General features: G+C 49.3%; 35 non-coding genes and 3 pseudogenes across 35 annotated transcripts; all 38 read right to left on the reverse strand.

Annotated features, from left to right (window-relative positions):
• Window positions 1–149: 149 nt before the first annotated feature.
• Window positions 150–268, reverse strand: LOC149765142 (5S ribosomal RNA). Its single transcript, XR_016405423.1, has one exon. It is a non-coding gene; the product is annotated as a 5S ribosomal RNA (ribosomal RNA).
• Window positions 269–514: 246 nt separating this feature from the next.
• LOC149765143 (5S ribosomal RNA) lies at window positions 515–633 on the reverse strand. The gene has a single exon (XR_016403034.1). It is a non-coding gene; the product is annotated as a 5S ribosomal RNA (ribosomal RNA).
• Window positions 634–880: 247 nt separating this feature from the next.
• On the reverse strand, window positions 881–999 carry LOC149765144 (5S ribosomal RNA). The gene has a single exon (XR_016405425.1). It is a non-coding gene; the product is annotated as a 5S ribosomal RNA (ribosomal RNA).
• Window positions 1,000–1,245: 246 nt separating this feature from the next.
• LOC149765145 (5S ribosomal RNA) lies at window positions 1,246–1,364 on the reverse strand. The gene has a single exon (XR_016403035.1). It is a non-coding gene; the product is annotated as a 5S ribosomal RNA (ribosomal RNA).
• A 247-nt stretch (window positions 1,365–1,611) lies between these two features.
• Window positions 1,612–1,730, reverse strand: LOC149765146 (5S ribosomal RNA). Its single transcript, XR_016405426.1, has one exon. It is a non-coding gene; the product is annotated as a 5S ribosomal RNA (ribosomal RNA).
• Window positions 1,731–1,976: 246 nt separating this feature from the next.
• On the reverse strand, window positions 1,977–2,095 carry LOC149765147 (5S ribosomal RNA). The gene has a single exon (XR_016405277.1). It is a non-coding gene; the product is annotated as a 5S ribosomal RNA (ribosomal RNA).
• A 246-nt stretch (window positions 2,096–2,341) lies between these two features.
• LOC149765148 (5S ribosomal RNA) lies at window positions 2,342–2,459 on the reverse strand (annotated as a pseudogene).
• A 247-nt stretch (window positions 2,460–2,706) lies between these two features.
• Window positions 2,707–2,824, reverse strand: LOC149765149 (5S ribosomal RNA). The gene has a single exon (XR_016405651.1). It is a non-coding gene; the product is annotated as a 5S ribosomal RNA (ribosomal RNA).
• Window positions 2,825–3,070: 246 nt separating this feature from the next.
• Window positions 3,071–3,189, reverse strand: LOC149765150 (5S ribosomal RNA). The gene has a single exon (XR_016404535.1). It is a non-coding gene; the product is annotated as a 5S ribosomal RNA (ribosomal RNA).
• A 246-nt stretch (window positions 3,190–3,435) lies between these two features.
• On the reverse strand, window positions 3,436–3,554 carry LOC149765151 (5S ribosomal RNA). Its single transcript, XR_016400516.1, has one exon. It is a non-coding gene; the product is annotated as a 5S ribosomal RNA (ribosomal RNA).
• A 246-nt stretch (window positions 3,555–3,800) lies between these two features.
• Window positions 3,801–3,919, reverse strand: LOC149765152 (5S ribosomal RNA). Its single transcript, XR_016402297.1, has one exon. It is a non-coding gene; the product is annotated as a 5S ribosomal RNA (ribosomal RNA).
• Window positions 3,920–4,166: 247 nt separating this feature from the next.
• Window positions 4,167–4,285, reverse strand: LOC149765153 (5S ribosomal RNA). The gene has a single exon (XR_016405427.1). It is a non-coding gene; the product is annotated as a 5S ribosomal RNA (ribosomal RNA).
• Window positions 4,286–4,531: 246 nt separating this feature from the next.
• On the reverse strand, window positions 4,532–4,650 carry LOC149765154 (5S ribosomal RNA). The gene has a single exon (XR_016403036.1). It is a non-coding gene; the product is annotated as a 5S ribosomal RNA (ribosomal RNA).
• A 247-nt stretch (window positions 4,651–4,897) lies between these two features.
• LOC149765155 (5S ribosomal RNA) lies at window positions 4,898–5,016 on the reverse strand. The gene has a single exon (XR_016405428.1). It is a non-coding gene; the product is annotated as a 5S ribosomal RNA (ribosomal RNA).
• A 246-nt stretch (window positions 5,017–5,262) lies between these two features.
• Window positions 5,263–5,381, reverse strand: LOC149765156 (5S ribosomal RNA). Its single transcript, XR_016403037.1, has one exon. It is a non-coding gene; the product is annotated as a 5S ribosomal RNA (ribosomal RNA).
• Window positions 5,382–5,628: 247 nt separating this feature from the next.
• LOC149765157 (5S ribosomal RNA) lies at window positions 5,629–5,747 on the reverse strand. The gene has a single exon (XR_016405429.1). It is a non-coding gene; the product is annotated as a 5S ribosomal RNA (ribosomal RNA).
• Window positions 5,748–5,993: 246 nt separating this feature from the next.
• Window positions 5,994–6,112, reverse strand: LOC149765158 (5S ribosomal RNA). The gene has a single exon (XR_016405278.1). It is a non-coding gene; the product is annotated as a 5S ribosomal RNA (ribosomal RNA).
• A 246-nt stretch (window positions 6,113–6,358) lies between these two features.
• LOC149765159 (5S ribosomal RNA) lies at window positions 6,359–6,476 on the reverse strand (annotated as a pseudogene).
• Window positions 6,477–6,723: 247 nt separating this feature from the next.
• LOC149765160 (5S ribosomal RNA) lies at window positions 6,724–6,841 on the reverse strand (annotated as a pseudogene).
• A 246-nt stretch (window positions 6,842–7,087) lies between these two features.
• Window positions 7,088–7,206, reverse strand: LOC149765161 (5S ribosomal RNA). The gene has a single exon (XR_016401367.1). It is a non-coding gene; the product is annotated as a 5S ribosomal RNA (ribosomal RNA).
• A 247-nt stretch (window positions 7,207–7,453) lies between these two features.
• LOC149765162 (5S ribosomal RNA) lies at window positions 7,454–7,572 on the reverse strand. The gene has a single exon (XR_016401233.1). It is a non-coding gene; the product is annotated as a 5S ribosomal RNA (ribosomal RNA).
• A 243-nt stretch (window positions 7,573–7,815) lies between these two features.
• Window positions 7,816–7,934, reverse strand: LOC149765163 (5S ribosomal RNA). Its single transcript, XR_016403615.1, has one exon. It is a non-coding gene; the product is annotated as a 5S ribosomal RNA (ribosomal RNA).
• A 246-nt stretch (window positions 7,935–8,180) lies between these two features.
• Window positions 8,181–8,299, reverse strand: LOC149765164 (5S ribosomal RNA). Its single transcript, XR_016402298.1, has one exon. It is a non-coding gene; the product is annotated as a 5S ribosomal RNA (ribosomal RNA).
• A 247-nt stretch (window positions 8,300–8,546) lies between these two features.
• On the reverse strand, window positions 8,547–8,665 carry LOC149765165 (5S ribosomal RNA). Its single transcript, XR_016406500.1, has one exon. It is a non-coding gene; the product is annotated as a 5S ribosomal RNA (ribosomal RNA).
• A 247-nt stretch (window positions 8,666–8,912) lies between these two features.
• Window positions 8,913–9,031, reverse strand: LOC149765166 (5S ribosomal RNA). Its single transcript, XR_016402228.1, has one exon. It is a non-coding gene; the product is annotated as a 5S ribosomal RNA (ribosomal RNA).
• A 247-nt stretch (window positions 9,032–9,278) lies between these two features.
• LOC149765167 (5S ribosomal RNA) lies at window positions 9,279–9,397 on the reverse strand. Its single transcript, XR_016407870.1, has one exon. It is a non-coding gene; the product is annotated as a 5S ribosomal RNA (ribosomal RNA).
• A 246-nt stretch (window positions 9,398–9,643) lies between these two features.
• LOC149765168 (5S ribosomal RNA) lies at window positions 9,644–9,762 on the reverse strand. The gene has a single exon (XR_016400826.1). It is a non-coding gene; the product is annotated as a 5S ribosomal RNA (ribosomal RNA).
• Window positions 9,763–10,008: 246 nt separating this feature from the next.
• LOC149765169 (5S ribosomal RNA) lies at window positions 10,009–10,127 on the reverse strand. The gene has a single exon (XR_016405050.1). It is a non-coding gene; the product is annotated as a 5S ribosomal RNA (ribosomal RNA).
• A 246-nt stretch (window positions 10,128–10,373) lies between these two features.
• On the reverse strand, window positions 10,374–10,492 carry LOC149765170 (5S ribosomal RNA). The gene has a single exon (XR_016412903.1). It is a non-coding gene; the product is annotated as a 5S ribosomal RNA (ribosomal RNA).
• A 247-nt stretch (window positions 10,493–10,739) lies between these two features.
• LOC149765171 (5S ribosomal RNA) lies at window positions 10,740–10,858 on the reverse strand. Its single transcript, XR_016407189.1, has one exon. It is a non-coding gene; the product is annotated as a 5S ribosomal RNA (ribosomal RNA).
• A 243-nt stretch (window positions 10,859–11,101) lies between these two features.
• Window positions 11,102–11,220, reverse strand: LOC149765172 (5S ribosomal RNA). Its single transcript, XR_016403616.1, has one exon. It is a non-coding gene; the product is annotated as a 5S ribosomal RNA (ribosomal RNA).
• A 246-nt stretch (window positions 11,221–11,466) lies between these two features.
• LOC149765173 (5S ribosomal RNA) lies at window positions 11,467–11,585 on the reverse strand. Its single transcript, XR_016402299.1, has one exon. It is a non-coding gene; the product is annotated as a 5S ribosomal RNA (ribosomal RNA).
• A 247-nt stretch (window positions 11,586–11,832) lies between these two features.
• On the reverse strand, window positions 11,833–11,951 carry LOC149765174 (5S ribosomal RNA). Its single transcript, XR_016406501.1, has one exon. It is a non-coding gene; the product is annotated as a 5S ribosomal RNA (ribosomal RNA).
• Window positions 11,952–12,197: 246 nt separating this feature from the next.
• LOC149765175 (5S ribosomal RNA) lies at window positions 12,198–12,315 on the reverse strand. Its single transcript, XR_016408979.1, has one exon. It is a non-coding gene; the product is annotated as a 5S ribosomal RNA (ribosomal RNA).
• A 246-nt stretch (window positions 12,316–12,561) lies between these two features.
• LOC149765176 (5S ribosomal RNA) lies at window positions 12,562–12,680 on the reverse strand. Its single transcript, XR_016412904.1, has one exon. It is a non-coding gene; the product is annotated as a 5S ribosomal RNA (ribosomal RNA).
• Window positions 12,681–12,927: 247 nt separating this feature from the next.
• LOC149765177 (5S ribosomal RNA) lies at window positions 12,928–13,046 on the reverse strand. The gene has a single exon (XR_016401234.1). It is a non-coding gene; the product is annotated as a 5S ribosomal RNA (ribosomal RNA).
• A 243-nt stretch (window positions 13,047–13,289) lies between these two features.
• Window positions 13,290–13,408, reverse strand: LOC149765178 (5S ribosomal RNA). Its single transcript, XR_016403617.1, has one exon. It is a non-coding gene; the product is annotated as a 5S ribosomal RNA (ribosomal RNA).
• A 246-nt stretch (window positions 13,409–13,654) lies between these two features.
• Window positions 13,655–13,773, reverse strand: LOC149765179 (5S ribosomal RNA). The gene has a single exon (XR_016402300.1). It is a non-coding gene; the product is annotated as a 5S ribosomal RNA (ribosomal RNA).
• Window positions 13,774–13,950: the final 177 nt, after the last annotated feature.

A 13,950-nucleotide genomic window follows, 5' to 3' on the forward strand; every position in this document is an offset into this window, starting at 1 on the left:
GCGCTGGTCCCGCTATGCGGCATGGCACCGCCAGTCTCCGGACTCAGTTTATTGTCGGGGGAAAAAAATTATCCGAAGAGGAAAAGCCAAAAGCCAAAAAATTAAAAATAAATATTATCGAAAAATAAAAAAGCGGGCAAAAAATAAAAAGGGTGCAACACGAGGACTTCTCAGGGGTTCACCCATCCTAGTACTACTCTCGCCCAAGCACGCTTAACTGCGGAGTTCTGATGGGATCCGGTGCATTAGTGCTGGTATGATCGCACCCAAGACATGCCCTTCGAAACTCCCTTTTATGACAAAGCAGCAGACCTCGACGGCCCGAGACATTCGCGCTGCCGGGGCCGTTCTGGCGTAGGATTCAACACGCTGTTCCGCTATGCGGCATGGCACCGCCAGTCTCCGGACTCAGTTTATTGTCGGAGGAAAAAAATTATCCGAAGAGGAAAAGCCAAAAGCCGAAAAATTAAAAATAAATATTATCAAAAAATAAAAAAGCGGGCAAAAAATAAAAGGGGTGCAACACGAGGACTTCCCAGGGGGTCACCCATCTTAGTACTACTCTCGCCCAAGCACGCTTAACTGCGAAGTTCTGATGGGATCCGGTGCATTAGTGCTGGTATGATCGCACCCATGATATGCCCTTCGAAACTCCCTTTTATGACAAAGCAGCAGACCTCGACCGCCCGAGACATTCGCGCTGCCGGGGCCGTTCTGGCGTAGGATTCAACGCGCTGGTCCCGCTATGCGGCATGGCACCGCCAGTCTCCGGACTCAGTTTATTGTCGGGGGAAAAAAATTATCCGAAGAGGAAAAGCCAAAAGCCAAAAAATTAAAAATAAATATTATCAAAAAATAAAAAAGCGGGCAAAAAATAAAAAGGGTGCAACACGAGGACTTCTCAGGGGTTCACCCATCCTAGTACTACTCTCGCCCAAGCACGCTTAACTGCGGAGTTCTGATGGGATCCGGTGCATTAGTGCTGGTATGATCGCACCCAAGACATGCCCTTCGAAACTCCCTTTTATGACAAAGCAGCAGACCTCGACGGCCCGAGACATTCGCGCTGCCGGGGCCGTTCTGGCGTAGGATTCAACACGCTGTTCCGCTATGCGGCATGGCACCGCCAGTCTCCGGACTCAGTTTATTGTCGGAGGAAAAAAATTATCCGAAGAGGAAAAGCCAAAAGCCGAAAAATTAAAAATAAATATTATCAAAAAATAAAAAAGCGGGCAAAAAATAAAAGGGGTGCAACACGAGGACTTCCCAGGGGGTCACCCATCTTAGTACTACTCTCGCCCAAGCACGCTTAACTGCGAAGTTCTGATGGGATCCGGTGCATTAGTGCTGGTATGATCGCACCCATGATATGCCCTTCGAAACTCCCTTTTATGACAAAGCAGCAGACCTCGACCGCCCGAGACATTCGCGCTGCCGGGGCCGTTCTGGCGTAGGATTCAACGCGCTGGTCCCGCTATGCGGCATGGCACCGCCAGTCTCCGGACTCAGTTTATTGTCGGGGGAAAAAAATTATCCGAAGAGGAAAAGCCAAAAGCCAAAAAATTAAAAATAAATATTATCAAAAAATAAAAAAGCGGGCAAAAAATAAAAAGGGTGCAACACGAGGACTTCTCAGGGGTTCACCCATCCTAGTACTACTCTCGCCCAAGCACGCTTAACTGCGGAGTTCTGATGGGATCCGGTGCATTAGTGCTGGTATGATCGCACCCAAGACATGCCCTTCGAAACTCCCTTTTATGACAAAGCAGCAGACCTCGACGGCCCGAGACCTTCGCGCTGCCGGGGCCGTTCTGGCGTAGGATTCAACACGCTGTTCCGCTATGCGGCATGGCACCGCCAGTCTCCGGACTCAGTTTATTTTCGGGGGAAAAAAATTATCCGAAGAGGAAAAGACAAAAGCCGAAAAATAAAAAATAAATGTTATCAAAAAATAAAAAAGCGGGCAAAAAATAAAAGGGGTGCAACACGAGGACTTCCCAGGGGGTCACCCATCCTAGTACTACTCTCGCCCAAGCACGCTTAACTGCAGAGTTCTGATGCGATCCGGTGCATTAGTGCTGGTATGATCGCACCCATGACATGCCCTTCGAAACTCCCTTTTATGACAAAGCAGCAGACCTCGACGGCCCGAGACATTCGCGCTGCCGGGGCCGTTCTGGCGTATGATTCAACGCACTGTTCCGCTATGCGGCATGGCACCGCCAGTCTCCGGACTCAGTTTATTTTCGGGGGGAAAAAATTATCCGAAGAGGAAAACCCAAAAGCCAAAAAACTAAAAATAAATATTATCAAAAAATAAAAAAGCGGGCAAAAAATAAAAAGGGTGCAACACGAGGACTTCCCAGGGGCCACCCATCCTAGTACTTCTCTCGCCCAAGCACGCTTAACTGCGGAGTTATGATGGGATCCGGTGCATTAGTGCTGGTATGATCGCACCCATGATATGCCCTTCGAAACTCCCTTTTATGACAAAGCAGCAGACCTCGACCGCCCGAGACATTCGCGCTGCCGGGGCCGTTCTGGCGTAGGATTCAACGCGCTGGTCCCGCTATGCGGCATGGCACCGCCAGTCTCCGGACTCAGTTTATTGTCGGGGGAAAAAAATTATCCGAAGAGGAAAACCCAAAAGCCCAAAAACTAAAAATAAATATTATCAAAAAATAAAAAAGCGGGCAAAAAATAAAAAGGGTGCAACACGAGGACTTCCCAGGGGCCACCCATCCTAGTACTACTCTCGCCCAAGCACGCTTAACTGCGGAGTTCTGATGGGATCCGGTGCATTAGTGCTGGTATGATCGCACCCAAGACATGCCCTTCGAAACTCCCTTTTATGACAAAGCAGCAGACCTCGACGGCCCGAGACATTCGCGCTGCCGGGGCCGTTCTGGCGTAGGATTCAACACGCTGTTCCGCTATGCGGCATGGCACCGCCAGTCTCCGGACTCAGTTTATTTTCGGGGGAAAAAAATTATCCGAAGAGGAAAAGACAAAAGCCGAAAAATAAAAAATAAATGTTATCAAAAAATAAAAAAGCGGGCAAAAAATAAAAGGGGTGCAACACGAGGACTTCCCAGGGGGTCACCCATCCTAGTACTACTCTCGCCCAAGCACGCTTAACTGCAGAGTTCTGATGGGATCCGGTGCATTAGTGCTGGTATGATCGCACCAATGATATGCCCTTCGAAACTCCCTTTTATGACAAAGCAGCAGACCTCGACGGCCCGAGACATTCGCGCTGCCGGGGCCGTTCTGGCGTAGGATTCAACGCGCTGTTCCGCTATGCGGCATGGCACCGCGAGTCTCCGGACTCAGTTTATTTTCGAGGGAAAAAAATTATCCGAAGAGGAAAAGCCAAAAGCTGAAAAATTAAAAATAAATATTATCAAAAAATAAAAAAGCGGGCAAAAAATAAAAGGGGTGCAACACGAGGACTTCCCAGGGGGTCACCCATTCTAGTACTACTCTCGCCCAAGCACGCTTAACTGCGGAGTTCTGATGGGATCCGGTGCATTAGTGCTGGTATGATCGCACCCATGACATGCCCATCGAAACACCATTTTATGACAAAGCAGCAGACCTCGACGGCCCGAGACATTCGCGCTACCGGGGCCGTTCTGGCGTAGGATTCAACGCGCTGTTCCGCTATGCGGCATGGCACCGCGAGTCTCCGGACTCAGTTTATTTTCGGGGGAAAAAAATTATCCGAAGAGGAAAAGCCAAAAGCCGAAAAATTAAAAATAAATGTTATCAAAAAATAAAAAAGCGGGCAAAAAATAAAAGGGGTGCAACACGAGGACTTCCCAGGGGGTCACCCATCCTAGTACTACTCTCGCCCAAGCACGCTTAACTGCGAAGTTCTGATGGGATCCGGTGCATTAGTGCTGGTATGATCGCACCCATGATATGCCCTTCGAAACTCCCTTTTATGACAAAGCAGCAGACCTCGACCGCCCGAGACATTCGCGCTGCCGGGGCCGTTCTGGCGTAGGAATCAACGCGCTGGTCCCGCTATGCGGCATGGCACCGCCAGTCTCCGGACTCAGTTTATTGTCGGGGGAAAAAAATTATCCGAAGAGGAAAAGCCAAAAGCCAAAAAATTAAAAATAAATATTATCGAAAAATAAAAAAGCGGGCAAAAAATAAAAAGGGTGCAACACGAGGACTTCTCAGGGGTTCACCCATCCTAGTACTACTCTCGCCCAAGCACGCTTAACTGCGGAGTTCTGATGGGATCCGGTGCATTAGTGCTGGTATGATCGCACCCAAGACATGCCCTTCGAAACTCCCTTTTATGACAAAGCAGCAGACCTCGACGGCCCGAGACATTCGCGCTGCCGGGGCCGTTCTGGCGTAGGATTCAACACGCTGTTCCGCTATGCGGCATGGCACCGCCAGTCTCCGGACTCAGTTTATTGTCGGAGGAAAAAAATTATCCGAAGAGGAAAAGCCAAAAGCCGAAAAATTAAAAATAAATATTATCAAAAAATAAAAAAGCGGGCAAAAAATAAAAGGGGTGCAACACGAGGACTTCCCAGGGGGTCACCCATCTTAGTACTACTCTCGCCCAAGCACGCTTAACTGCGAAGTTCTGATGGGATCCGGTGCATTAGTGCTGGTATGATCGCACCCATGATATGCCCTTCGAAACTCCCTTTTATGACAAAGCAGCAGACCTCGACCGCCCGAGACATTCGCGCTGCCGGGGCCGTTCTGGCGTAGGATTCAACGCGCTGGTCCCGCTATGCGGCATGGCACCGCCAGTCTCCGGACTCAGTTTATTGTCGGGGGAAAAAAATTATCCGAAGAGGAAAAGCCAAAAGCCAAAAAATTAAAAATAAATATTATCAAAAAATAAAAAAGCGGGCAAAAAATAAAAAGGGTGCAACACGAGGACTTCTCAGGGGTTCACCCATCCTAGTACTACTCTCGCCCAAGCACGCTTAACTGCGGAGTTCTGATGGGATCCGGTGCATTAGTGCTGGTATGATCGCACCCAAGACATGCCCTTCGAAACTCCCTTTTATGACAAAGCAGCAGACCTCGACGGCCCGAGACATTCGCGCTGCCGGGGCCGTTCTGGCGTAGGATTCAACACGCTGTTCCGCTATGCGGCATGGCACCGCCAGTCTCCGGACTCAGTTTATTGTCGGAGGAAAAAAATTATCCGAAGAGGAAAAGCCAAAAGCCGAAAAATTAAAAATAAATATTATCAAAAAATAAAAAAGCGGGCAAAAAATAAAAGGGGTGCAACACGAGGACTTCCCAGGGGGTCACCCATCTTAGTACTACTCTCGCCCAAGCACGCTTAACTGCGAAGTTCTGATGGGATCCGGTGCATTAGTGCTGGTATGATCGCACCCATGATATGCCCTTCGAAACTCCCTTTTATGACAAAGCAGCAGACCTCGACCGCCCGAGACATTCGCGCTGCCGGGGCCGTTCTGGCGTAGGATTCAACGCGCTGGTCCCGCTATGCGGCATGGCACCGCCAGTCTCCGGACTCAGTTTATTGTCGGGGGAAAAAAATTATCCGAAGAGGAAAAGCCAAAAGCCAAAAAATTAAAAATAAATATTATCAAAAAATAAAAAAGCGGGCAAAAAATAAAAAGGGTGCAACACGAGGACTTCTCAGGGGTTCACCCATCCTAGTACTACTCTCGCCCAAGCACGCTTAACTGCGGAGTTCTGATGGGATCCGGTGCATTAGTGCTGGTATGATCGCACCCAAGACATGCCCTTCGAAACTCCCTTTTATGACAAAGCAGCAGACCTCGACGGCCCGAGACCTTCGCGCTGCCGGGGCCGTTCTGGCGTAGGATTCAACACGCTGTTCCGCTATGCGGCATGGCACCGCCAGTCTCCGGACTCAGTTTATTTTCGGGGGAAAAAAATTATCCGAAGAGGAAAAGACAAAAGCCGAAAAATAAAAAATAAATGTTATCAAAAAATAAAAAAGCGGGCAAAAAATAAAAGGGGTGCAACACGAGGACTTCCCAGGGGGTCACCCATCCTAGTACTACTCTCGCCCAAGCACGCTTAACTGCAGAGTTCTGATGCGATCCGGTGCATTAGTGCTGGTATGATCGCACCCATGACATGCCCTTCGAAACTCCCTTTTATGACAAAGCAGCAGACCTCGACGGCCCGAGACATTCGCGCTGCCGGGGCCGTTCTGGCGTATGATTCAACGCACTGTTCCGCTATGCGGCATGGCACCGCCAGTCTCCGGACTCAGTTTATTTTCGGGGGGAAAAAATTATCCGAAGAGGAAAACCCAAAAGCCAAAAAACTAAAAATAAATATTATCAAAAAATAAAAAAGCGGGCAAAAAATAAAAAGGGTGCAACACGAGGACTTCCCAGGGGCCACCCATCCTAGTACTTCTCTCGCCCAAGCACGCTTAACTGCGGAGTTATGATGGGATCCGGTGCATTAGTGCTGGTATGATCGCACCCATGATATGCCCTTCGAAACTCCCTTTTATGACAAAGCAGCAGACCTCGACCGCCCGAGACATTCGCGCTGCCGGGGCCGTTCTGGCGTAGGATTCAACGCGCTGGTCCCGCTATGCGGCATGGCACCGCCAGTCTCCGGACTCAGTTTATTGTCGGGGGAAAAAAATTATCCGAAGAGGAAAACCCAAAAGCCCAAAAACTAAAAATAAATATTATCAAAAAATAAAAAAGCGGGCAAAAAATAAAAAGGGTGCAACACGAGGACTTCCCAGGGGCCACCCATCCTAGTACTTCTCTCGCCCAAGCACGCTTAACTGCGGAGTTATGATGGGATCCGGTGCATTAGTGCTGGTATGATCGCACCCATGACATGCCCTTCGAAACTCCCTTTTATGACAAAGCAGCAGACCGCGACGGCGCGAGACATTCGCGCTGCCGGGGCCGTTCTGGCGTAGGATTCAACGCGCTGTTCCGCTATGCGGCATGGCATCGCCAGTCTCCGGACTCAGTTTATTTTCGGGAAAAAAAAATTATCCGAAGAGGAAAAGCCAAAAGCCGAAAAATTAAAAATTAATATTATCAAAAAATAAAAAAGCGGGCAAAAAATAAAACGAGTGCAACACGAGGACTTCCCAGGGGGTCACCCATCCTAGTACTACTCTCGCCCAAGCACGCTTAACTGCGGAGTTCTGATGGGATCCGGTGCATTAGTGCTGGTATGATCGCACCCATGACATGCCCTTCGAAACTCCCTTTTATGACAAAGCAGCAGACCTCGACGGCCCGAGACATTCCCGATGCCGGGGCCGTTCTGGCGTAGGATTCAACGCGCTGGTCCCGCTATGCGGCATGGCACCGCCAGTCTCCGGACTCAGTTTATTGTCGGAGGAAAAAAATTATCCGAAGAGGAAAAGCCAAAAGCCGAAAAATTAAAAATAAATATTATCAAAAAATAAAAAAGCGGGCAAAAAATAAAAAGGGAGCAACACGAGGACTTCCCAGGGGGTCACCCATCCTAGTACTACTCTCGCCCAAGCACGCTTAACTGCGGAGTTCTGATGGGATCCGGTGCATTAGTGCTGGTATGATCGCCCCCAAGACATGCCCTTCGAAACTCCCTTTTATGACAAAGCAGCAGACCTCGACGGCCCGAGACATTCGCGCTGCCGGGGCCGTTCTGGCGTAGGATTCAACGCGCTGTTCCGCTATGCGGCATGGCACCGCCAGTCTCCGGACTCAGTTTATTTTCGGGGAAAAAAAATTATCCGAAGAGGAAAAGACAAAAGCCGAAAAATAAAAAATAAATGTTATCAAAAAATAAAAAAGCGGGCAAAAAATAAAGGTGCAACACGAGGACTTCCCAGGGGGTCACCCATCCTAGTACTACTCTCGCCCAAGCACGCTTAACTGCAGAGTTCTGATGGGATCCGGTGCATTAGTGCTGGTATGATCGCACCCATGACATGCCCATCGAAACACCCTTTTATGACAAAGTAGCAGACCTCGACGGCCCGAGACATTCGCGCTGCCGGGGCCGTTCTGGCGTAGGATTCAACGCGCTGTTCCGCTATGCGGCATGGCACCGCGAGTCTCTGGACTCAGTTTATTTTCGGGAGAAAAAAATTATCCGAAGAGGAAAAGCCAAAAGCCGAAAAATTAAAAATAAATGTTATCAAAAAATAAAAAAGCGGGCAAAAAATAAAAGGGGTGCAACACGAGGACTTCCCAGGGGGTCACCCATCCTAGTACTACTCTCGCCCAAGCACGCTTAACTGCGAAGTTCTGATGGGATCCGGTGCATTAGTGCTGGTATGATCGCACCCATGATATGCCCTTCGAAACTCCCTTTTATGACAAAGCAGCAGACCTCGACCGCCCGAGACATTCGCGCTGCCGGGGCCGTTCTGGCGTAGGATTCAACGCGCTGGTCCCGCTATGCGGCATGGCACCGCCAGTCTCCGGACTCAGTTTATTGTCGGGGGAAAAAAATTATCCGAAAAGGAAAAGCCAAAAGCCAAAAAATTAAAAATAAATATTATCAAAAAATAAAAAAGCGGGCAAAAAATAAAAGTGGTGCAACACGAGGACTTCCCAGGGGGTCACCCATCCTAGTACTACTCTCGCCCAAGCACGCTTAACTGCGGAGTTCTGATGGGATCCTGTGCATTAGTGCTGGTATGATCGCACCCATGACATGCCCATCGAAACACCCTTTTATGACATAGCAGCAGACCTCGACGGCCCGAGACATTCGCGCTGCCGGGGCCGTTCTGGCGTAGGATTCAACGCGCTGGTCCCGCTATGCGGCATGGCACCGCCAGTCTCCGGACTCAGTTTATTGTCGGGGGAAAAAAATTATCCGAAAAGGAAAAGCCAAAAGCCAAAAAATTAAAAATAAATATTATCAAAAAATAAAAAAGCGGGCAAAAAATAAAAAGGGTGCAACACGAGGACTTCCCAGGGGGTCACCCATCCTAGTACTACTCTCGCCCAAGCACGCTTAACTGCGGAGTTCTGATGGAATCCGGTGCATTAGTGCTGGTATGATCGCACCCAAGACATGCCCTTCGAAACTCCCTTTTATGACAAAGCAGCAGACCTCGACGGCCCGAGACATTCACGCTGCCGGGGCCGTTCTGGCGTAGGATTCAACGCGCTGGTCCCGCTATGCGGCATGGCACCGCCAGTCTCCGGACTCAGTTTATTGTCGGAGGAAAAAAATTATCCGAAGAGGAAAAGCCAAAAGCCGAAAAATTAAAAATAAATATTATCAAAAAATAAAAAAGCGGGCAAAAAATAAAAAGGGTGGAACACGAGGACTTCCCAGGGGGTCACCCATCCTTGTACTACTCTCGCCCAAGCACGCTTAACTGCGGAGTTCTGATGGGATCCGGTGCATTAGTGCTGGTATGATCGCACCCAAGACATGCCCTTCGAAACTCCCTTTTAAGACAAAGCAGCAGACCTCGACGGCCCGAGACATTCGCGCTGCCGGGGCCGTTCTGGCGTATGATTCAACGCGCTGTTCCGCTATGCGGCATGGCACCGCCAGTCTCCGGACTCAGTTTATTTTCGAGGGAAAAAAATTATCCGAAGAGGAAAAGCCAAAAGCCAAAAAATTAAAAATAAATATTATCAAAAAATAAAAAAGTGGGCAAAAAATAAAAGGGGTGCAACACGAGGACTTCCCAGGGGGTCACCCAACCTAGTACTACTCTCGCCCAAGCACGCTTAACTGCGGAGTTCTGATGGGATCCGGTGCATTAGTGCTGGTATGATTGCACCCATGACATGCCTATCGAAACACCCTTTTATGACAAAGCAGCAGACCTCGACGGCCCGAGACATTCGCGCTGCCGGCGCCGTTCTGGCGTAGGATTCAACGCGCTGTTCCGCTATGCGGCATGGCACCGCGGGTCTCCGGACTCAGTTTATTTTCGGGGGAAAAAAATTATCCGAAGAGGAAAAGCCAAAAGCCGAAAAATTAAAAATAAATGTTATCAAAAAATAAAAAAGCGGGCAAAAAATAAAAGGGGTGCAACACGAGGACTTCCCAGGGGGTCACCCATCCTAGTACTACTCTCGCCCAAGCACGCTTAACTGCGAAGTTCTGATGGGATCCAGTGCATTAGTGCTGGTATGATCGCACCCATGATATGCCCTTCGAAACTCCCTTTTATGACAAAGCAGCAGACCGCGACGGCGCGAGACATTCGCGCTGCCGGGGCCGTTCTGGCGTAGGATTCAACGCGCTGTTCCGCTATGCGGCATGGCATCGCCAGTCTCCGGACTCAGTTTATTTTCGGGAAAAAAAAATTATCCGAAGAGGAAAAGCCAAAAGCCGAAAAATTAAAAATTAATATTATCAAAAAATAAAAAAGCGGGCAAAAAATAAAAAGAGTGCAACACGAGGACTTCCCAGGGGGTCACCCATCCTAGTACTACTCTCGCCCAAGCACGCTTAACTGCGGAGTTCTGATGGGATCCGGTGCATTAGTGCTGGTATGATCGCACCCATGACATGCCCTTCGAAACTCCCTTTTATGACAAAGCAGCAGACCTCGACGGCCCGAGACATTCCCGATGCCGGGGCCGTTCTGGCGTAGGATTCAACGCGCTGGTCCCGCTATGCGGCATGGCACCGCCAGTCTCCGGACTCAGTTTATTGTCGGAGGAAAAAAATTATCCGAAGAGGAAAAGCCAAAAGCCGAAAAATTAAAAATAAATATTATCAAAAAATAAAAAAGCGGGCAAAAAATAAAAAGGGAGCAACACGAGGACTTCCCAGGGGGTCACCCATCCTAGTTCTACTCTCGCCCAAGCACGCTTAACTGCGGAGTTCTGATGGGATCCGGTGCATTAGTGCTGGTATGATCGCCCCCAAGACATGCCCTTCGAAACTCCCTTTTATGACAAAGCAGCAGACCTCGACGGCCCGAGACATTCGCGCTGCCGGGGCCGTTCTGGCGTAGGATTCAACGCGCTGTTCCGCTATGCGGCATGGCACCGCCAGTCTCCGGACTCAGTTTATTTTCGGGGAAAAAAAATTATCCGAAGAGGAAAAGACAAAAGCCGAAAAATAAAAAATAAATGTTATCAAAAAATAAAAAAGCGGGCAAAAAATAAAGGTGCAACACGAGGACTTCCCAGGGGGTCACCCATCCTAGTACTACTCTCGCCCAAGCACGCTTAACTGCAGAGTTCTGATGGGATCCGGTGCATTAGTGCTGGTATGATCGCACCCATGACATGCCCATCGAAACACCCTTTTATGACAAAGTAGCAGACCTCGACGGCCCGAGACATTCGCGCTGCCGGGGCCGTTCTGGCGTAGGATTCAACGCGCTGTTCCGCTATGCGGCATGGCACCGCGAGTCTCTGGACTCAGTTTATTTTCGGGAGAAAAAAATTATCCGAAGAGGAAAAGCCAAAAGCCGAAAAATTAAAAATAAATGTTATCAAAAAATAAAAAAGCGGGCAAAAAATAAAAGGGGTGCAACACGAGGACTTCCCAGGGGGTCACCCATCCTAGTACTACTCTCGCCCAAGCACGCTTAACTGCGAAGTTCTGATGGGATCCGGTGCATTAGTGCTGGTATGATCGCACCCATGATATGCCCTTCGAAACTCCCTTTTATGACAAAGCAGCAGACCTCGACCGCCCGAGACATTCGCGCTGCCGGGGCCGTTCTGGCGTAGGATTCAACGCGCTGGTCCCGCTATGCGGCATGGCACCGCCAGTCTCCGGACTCAGTTTATTGTCGGGGGAAAAAAATTATCCGAAAAGGAAAAGCCAAAAGCCAAAAAATTAAAAATAAATATTATCAAAAAATAAAAAAGCGGGCAAAAAATAAAAGTGGTGCAACACGAGGACTTCCCAGGGGGTCACCCATCCTAGTACTACTCTCGCCCAAGCACGCTTAACTGCGGAGTTCTGATGGGATCCTGTGCATTAGTGCTGGTATGATCGCACCCATGACATGCCCATCGAAACACCCTTTTATGACATAGCAGCAGACCTCGACGGCCCGAGACATTCGCGCTGCCGGGGCCGTTCTGGCGTAGGATTCAACGCGCTGTTCCGCTATGCGGCATGGCACCGCCAGTCTCCGGACTCAGTTTATTTTCGGGGGGAAAAAATTATCCGAAGAGGAAAACCCAAAAGCCAAAAAACTAAAAATAAATATTATCAAAAAATAAAAAAGCGGGCAAAAAATAAAAAGGGTGCAACACGAGGACTTCCCAGGGGTCACCCATCCTAGTACTTCTCTCGCCCAAGCACGCTTAACTGCGGAGTTATGATGGGATCCGGTGCATTAGTGCTGGTATGATCGCACCCATGACATGCCCTTCGAAACTCCCTTTTATGACAAAGCAGCAGACCGCGACGGCGCGAGACATTCGCGCTGCCGGGGCCGTTCTGGCGTAGGATTCAACGCGCTGTTCCGCTATGCGGCATGGCATCGCCAGTCTCCGGACTCAGTTTATTTTCGGGAAAAAAAAATTATCCGAAGAGGAAAAGCCAAAAGCCGAAAAATTAAAAATTAATATTATCAAAAAATAAAAAAGCGGGCAAAAAATAAAAAGAGTGCAACACGAGGACTTCCCAGGGGGTCACCCATCCTAGTACTACTCTCGCCCAAGCACGCTTAACTGCGGAGTTCTGATGGGATCCGGTGCATTAGTGCTGGTATGATCGCACCCATGACATGCCCTTCGAAACTCCCTTTTATGACAAAGCAGCAGACCTCGACGGCCCGAGACATTCCCGATGCCGGGGCCGTTCTGGCGTAGGATTCAACGCGCTGGTCCCGCTATGCGGCATGGCACCGCCAGTCTCCGGACTCAGTTTATTGTCGGAGGAAAAAAATTATCCGAAGAGGAAAAGCCAAAAGCCGAAAAATTAAAAATAAATATTATCAAAAAATAAAAAAGCGGGCAAAAAATAAAAAGGGAGCAACACGAGGACTTCCCAGGGGGTCACCCATCCTAGTACTACTCTCGCCCAAGCACGCTTAACTGCGGAGTTCTGATGGGATCCGGTGCATTAGTGCTGGTATGATCGCCCCCAAGACATGCCCTTCGAAACTCCCTTTTATGACAAAGCAGCAGACCTCGACGGCCCGAGACATTCGCGCTGCCGGGGCCGTTCTGGCGTAGGATTCAACGCGCTGTTCCGCTATGCGGCATGGCACCGCCAGTCTCCGGACTCAGTTTATTTTCGGGGAAAAAAAATTATCCGAAGAGGAAAAGACAAAAGCCGAAAAATAAAAAATAAATGTTATCAAAAAATAAAAAAGCGGGCAAAAAATAAAGGTGCAACACGAGGACTTCCCAGGGGGTCACCCATCCTAGTACTACTCTCGCCCAAGCACGCTTAACTGCAGAGTTCTGATGGGATCCGGTGCATTAGTGCTGGTATGATCGCACCCATGACATGCCCATCGAAACACCCTTTTATGACAAAGTAGCAGACCTCGACGGCCCGAGACATTCGCGCTGCCGGGGCCGTTCTGGCGTAGGATTCAACGCGCTGTTCCGCTATGCGGCATGGCACCGCGAGTCTCTGGACTCAGTTTATTTTCGGGAGAAAAAAATTATCCGAAGAGGAAAAGCCAAAAGCCGAAAAATTAAAAATAAATGTTATCAAAAAATAAAAAAGCGGGCAAAAAATAAAAGGGGTGCAACACGAGGACTTCCCAGGGGGTCACCCATCCTAGTACTACTCTCGCCCAAGCACGCTTAACTGCGAAGTTCTGATGGGATCCGGTGCATTAGTGCTGGTATGATCGCACCCATGATATGCCCTTCGAAACTCCCTTTTATGACAAAGCAGCAGACCTCGACCGCCCGAGACATTCGCGCTGCCGGGGCCGTTCTGGCGTAGGATTCAACGCGCTGGTCCCGCTATGCGGCATGGCACCGCCAGTCTCCGGACTCAGTTTATTGTCGGGGGAAAAAAATTATCCGAAAA

This window comes from Phoenix dactylifera, chromosome 4 (genome assembly GCF_051530095.1).
Source record: "Phoenix dactylifera cultivar Ajwa chromosome 4, Ajwa_hap1_PhDact_Kaust_v1.1, whole genome shotgun sequence".
Lineage (NCBI taxonomy): Eukaryota > Viridiplantae > Streptophyta > Magnoliopsida > Arecales > Arecaceae > Phoenix > Phoenix dactylifera.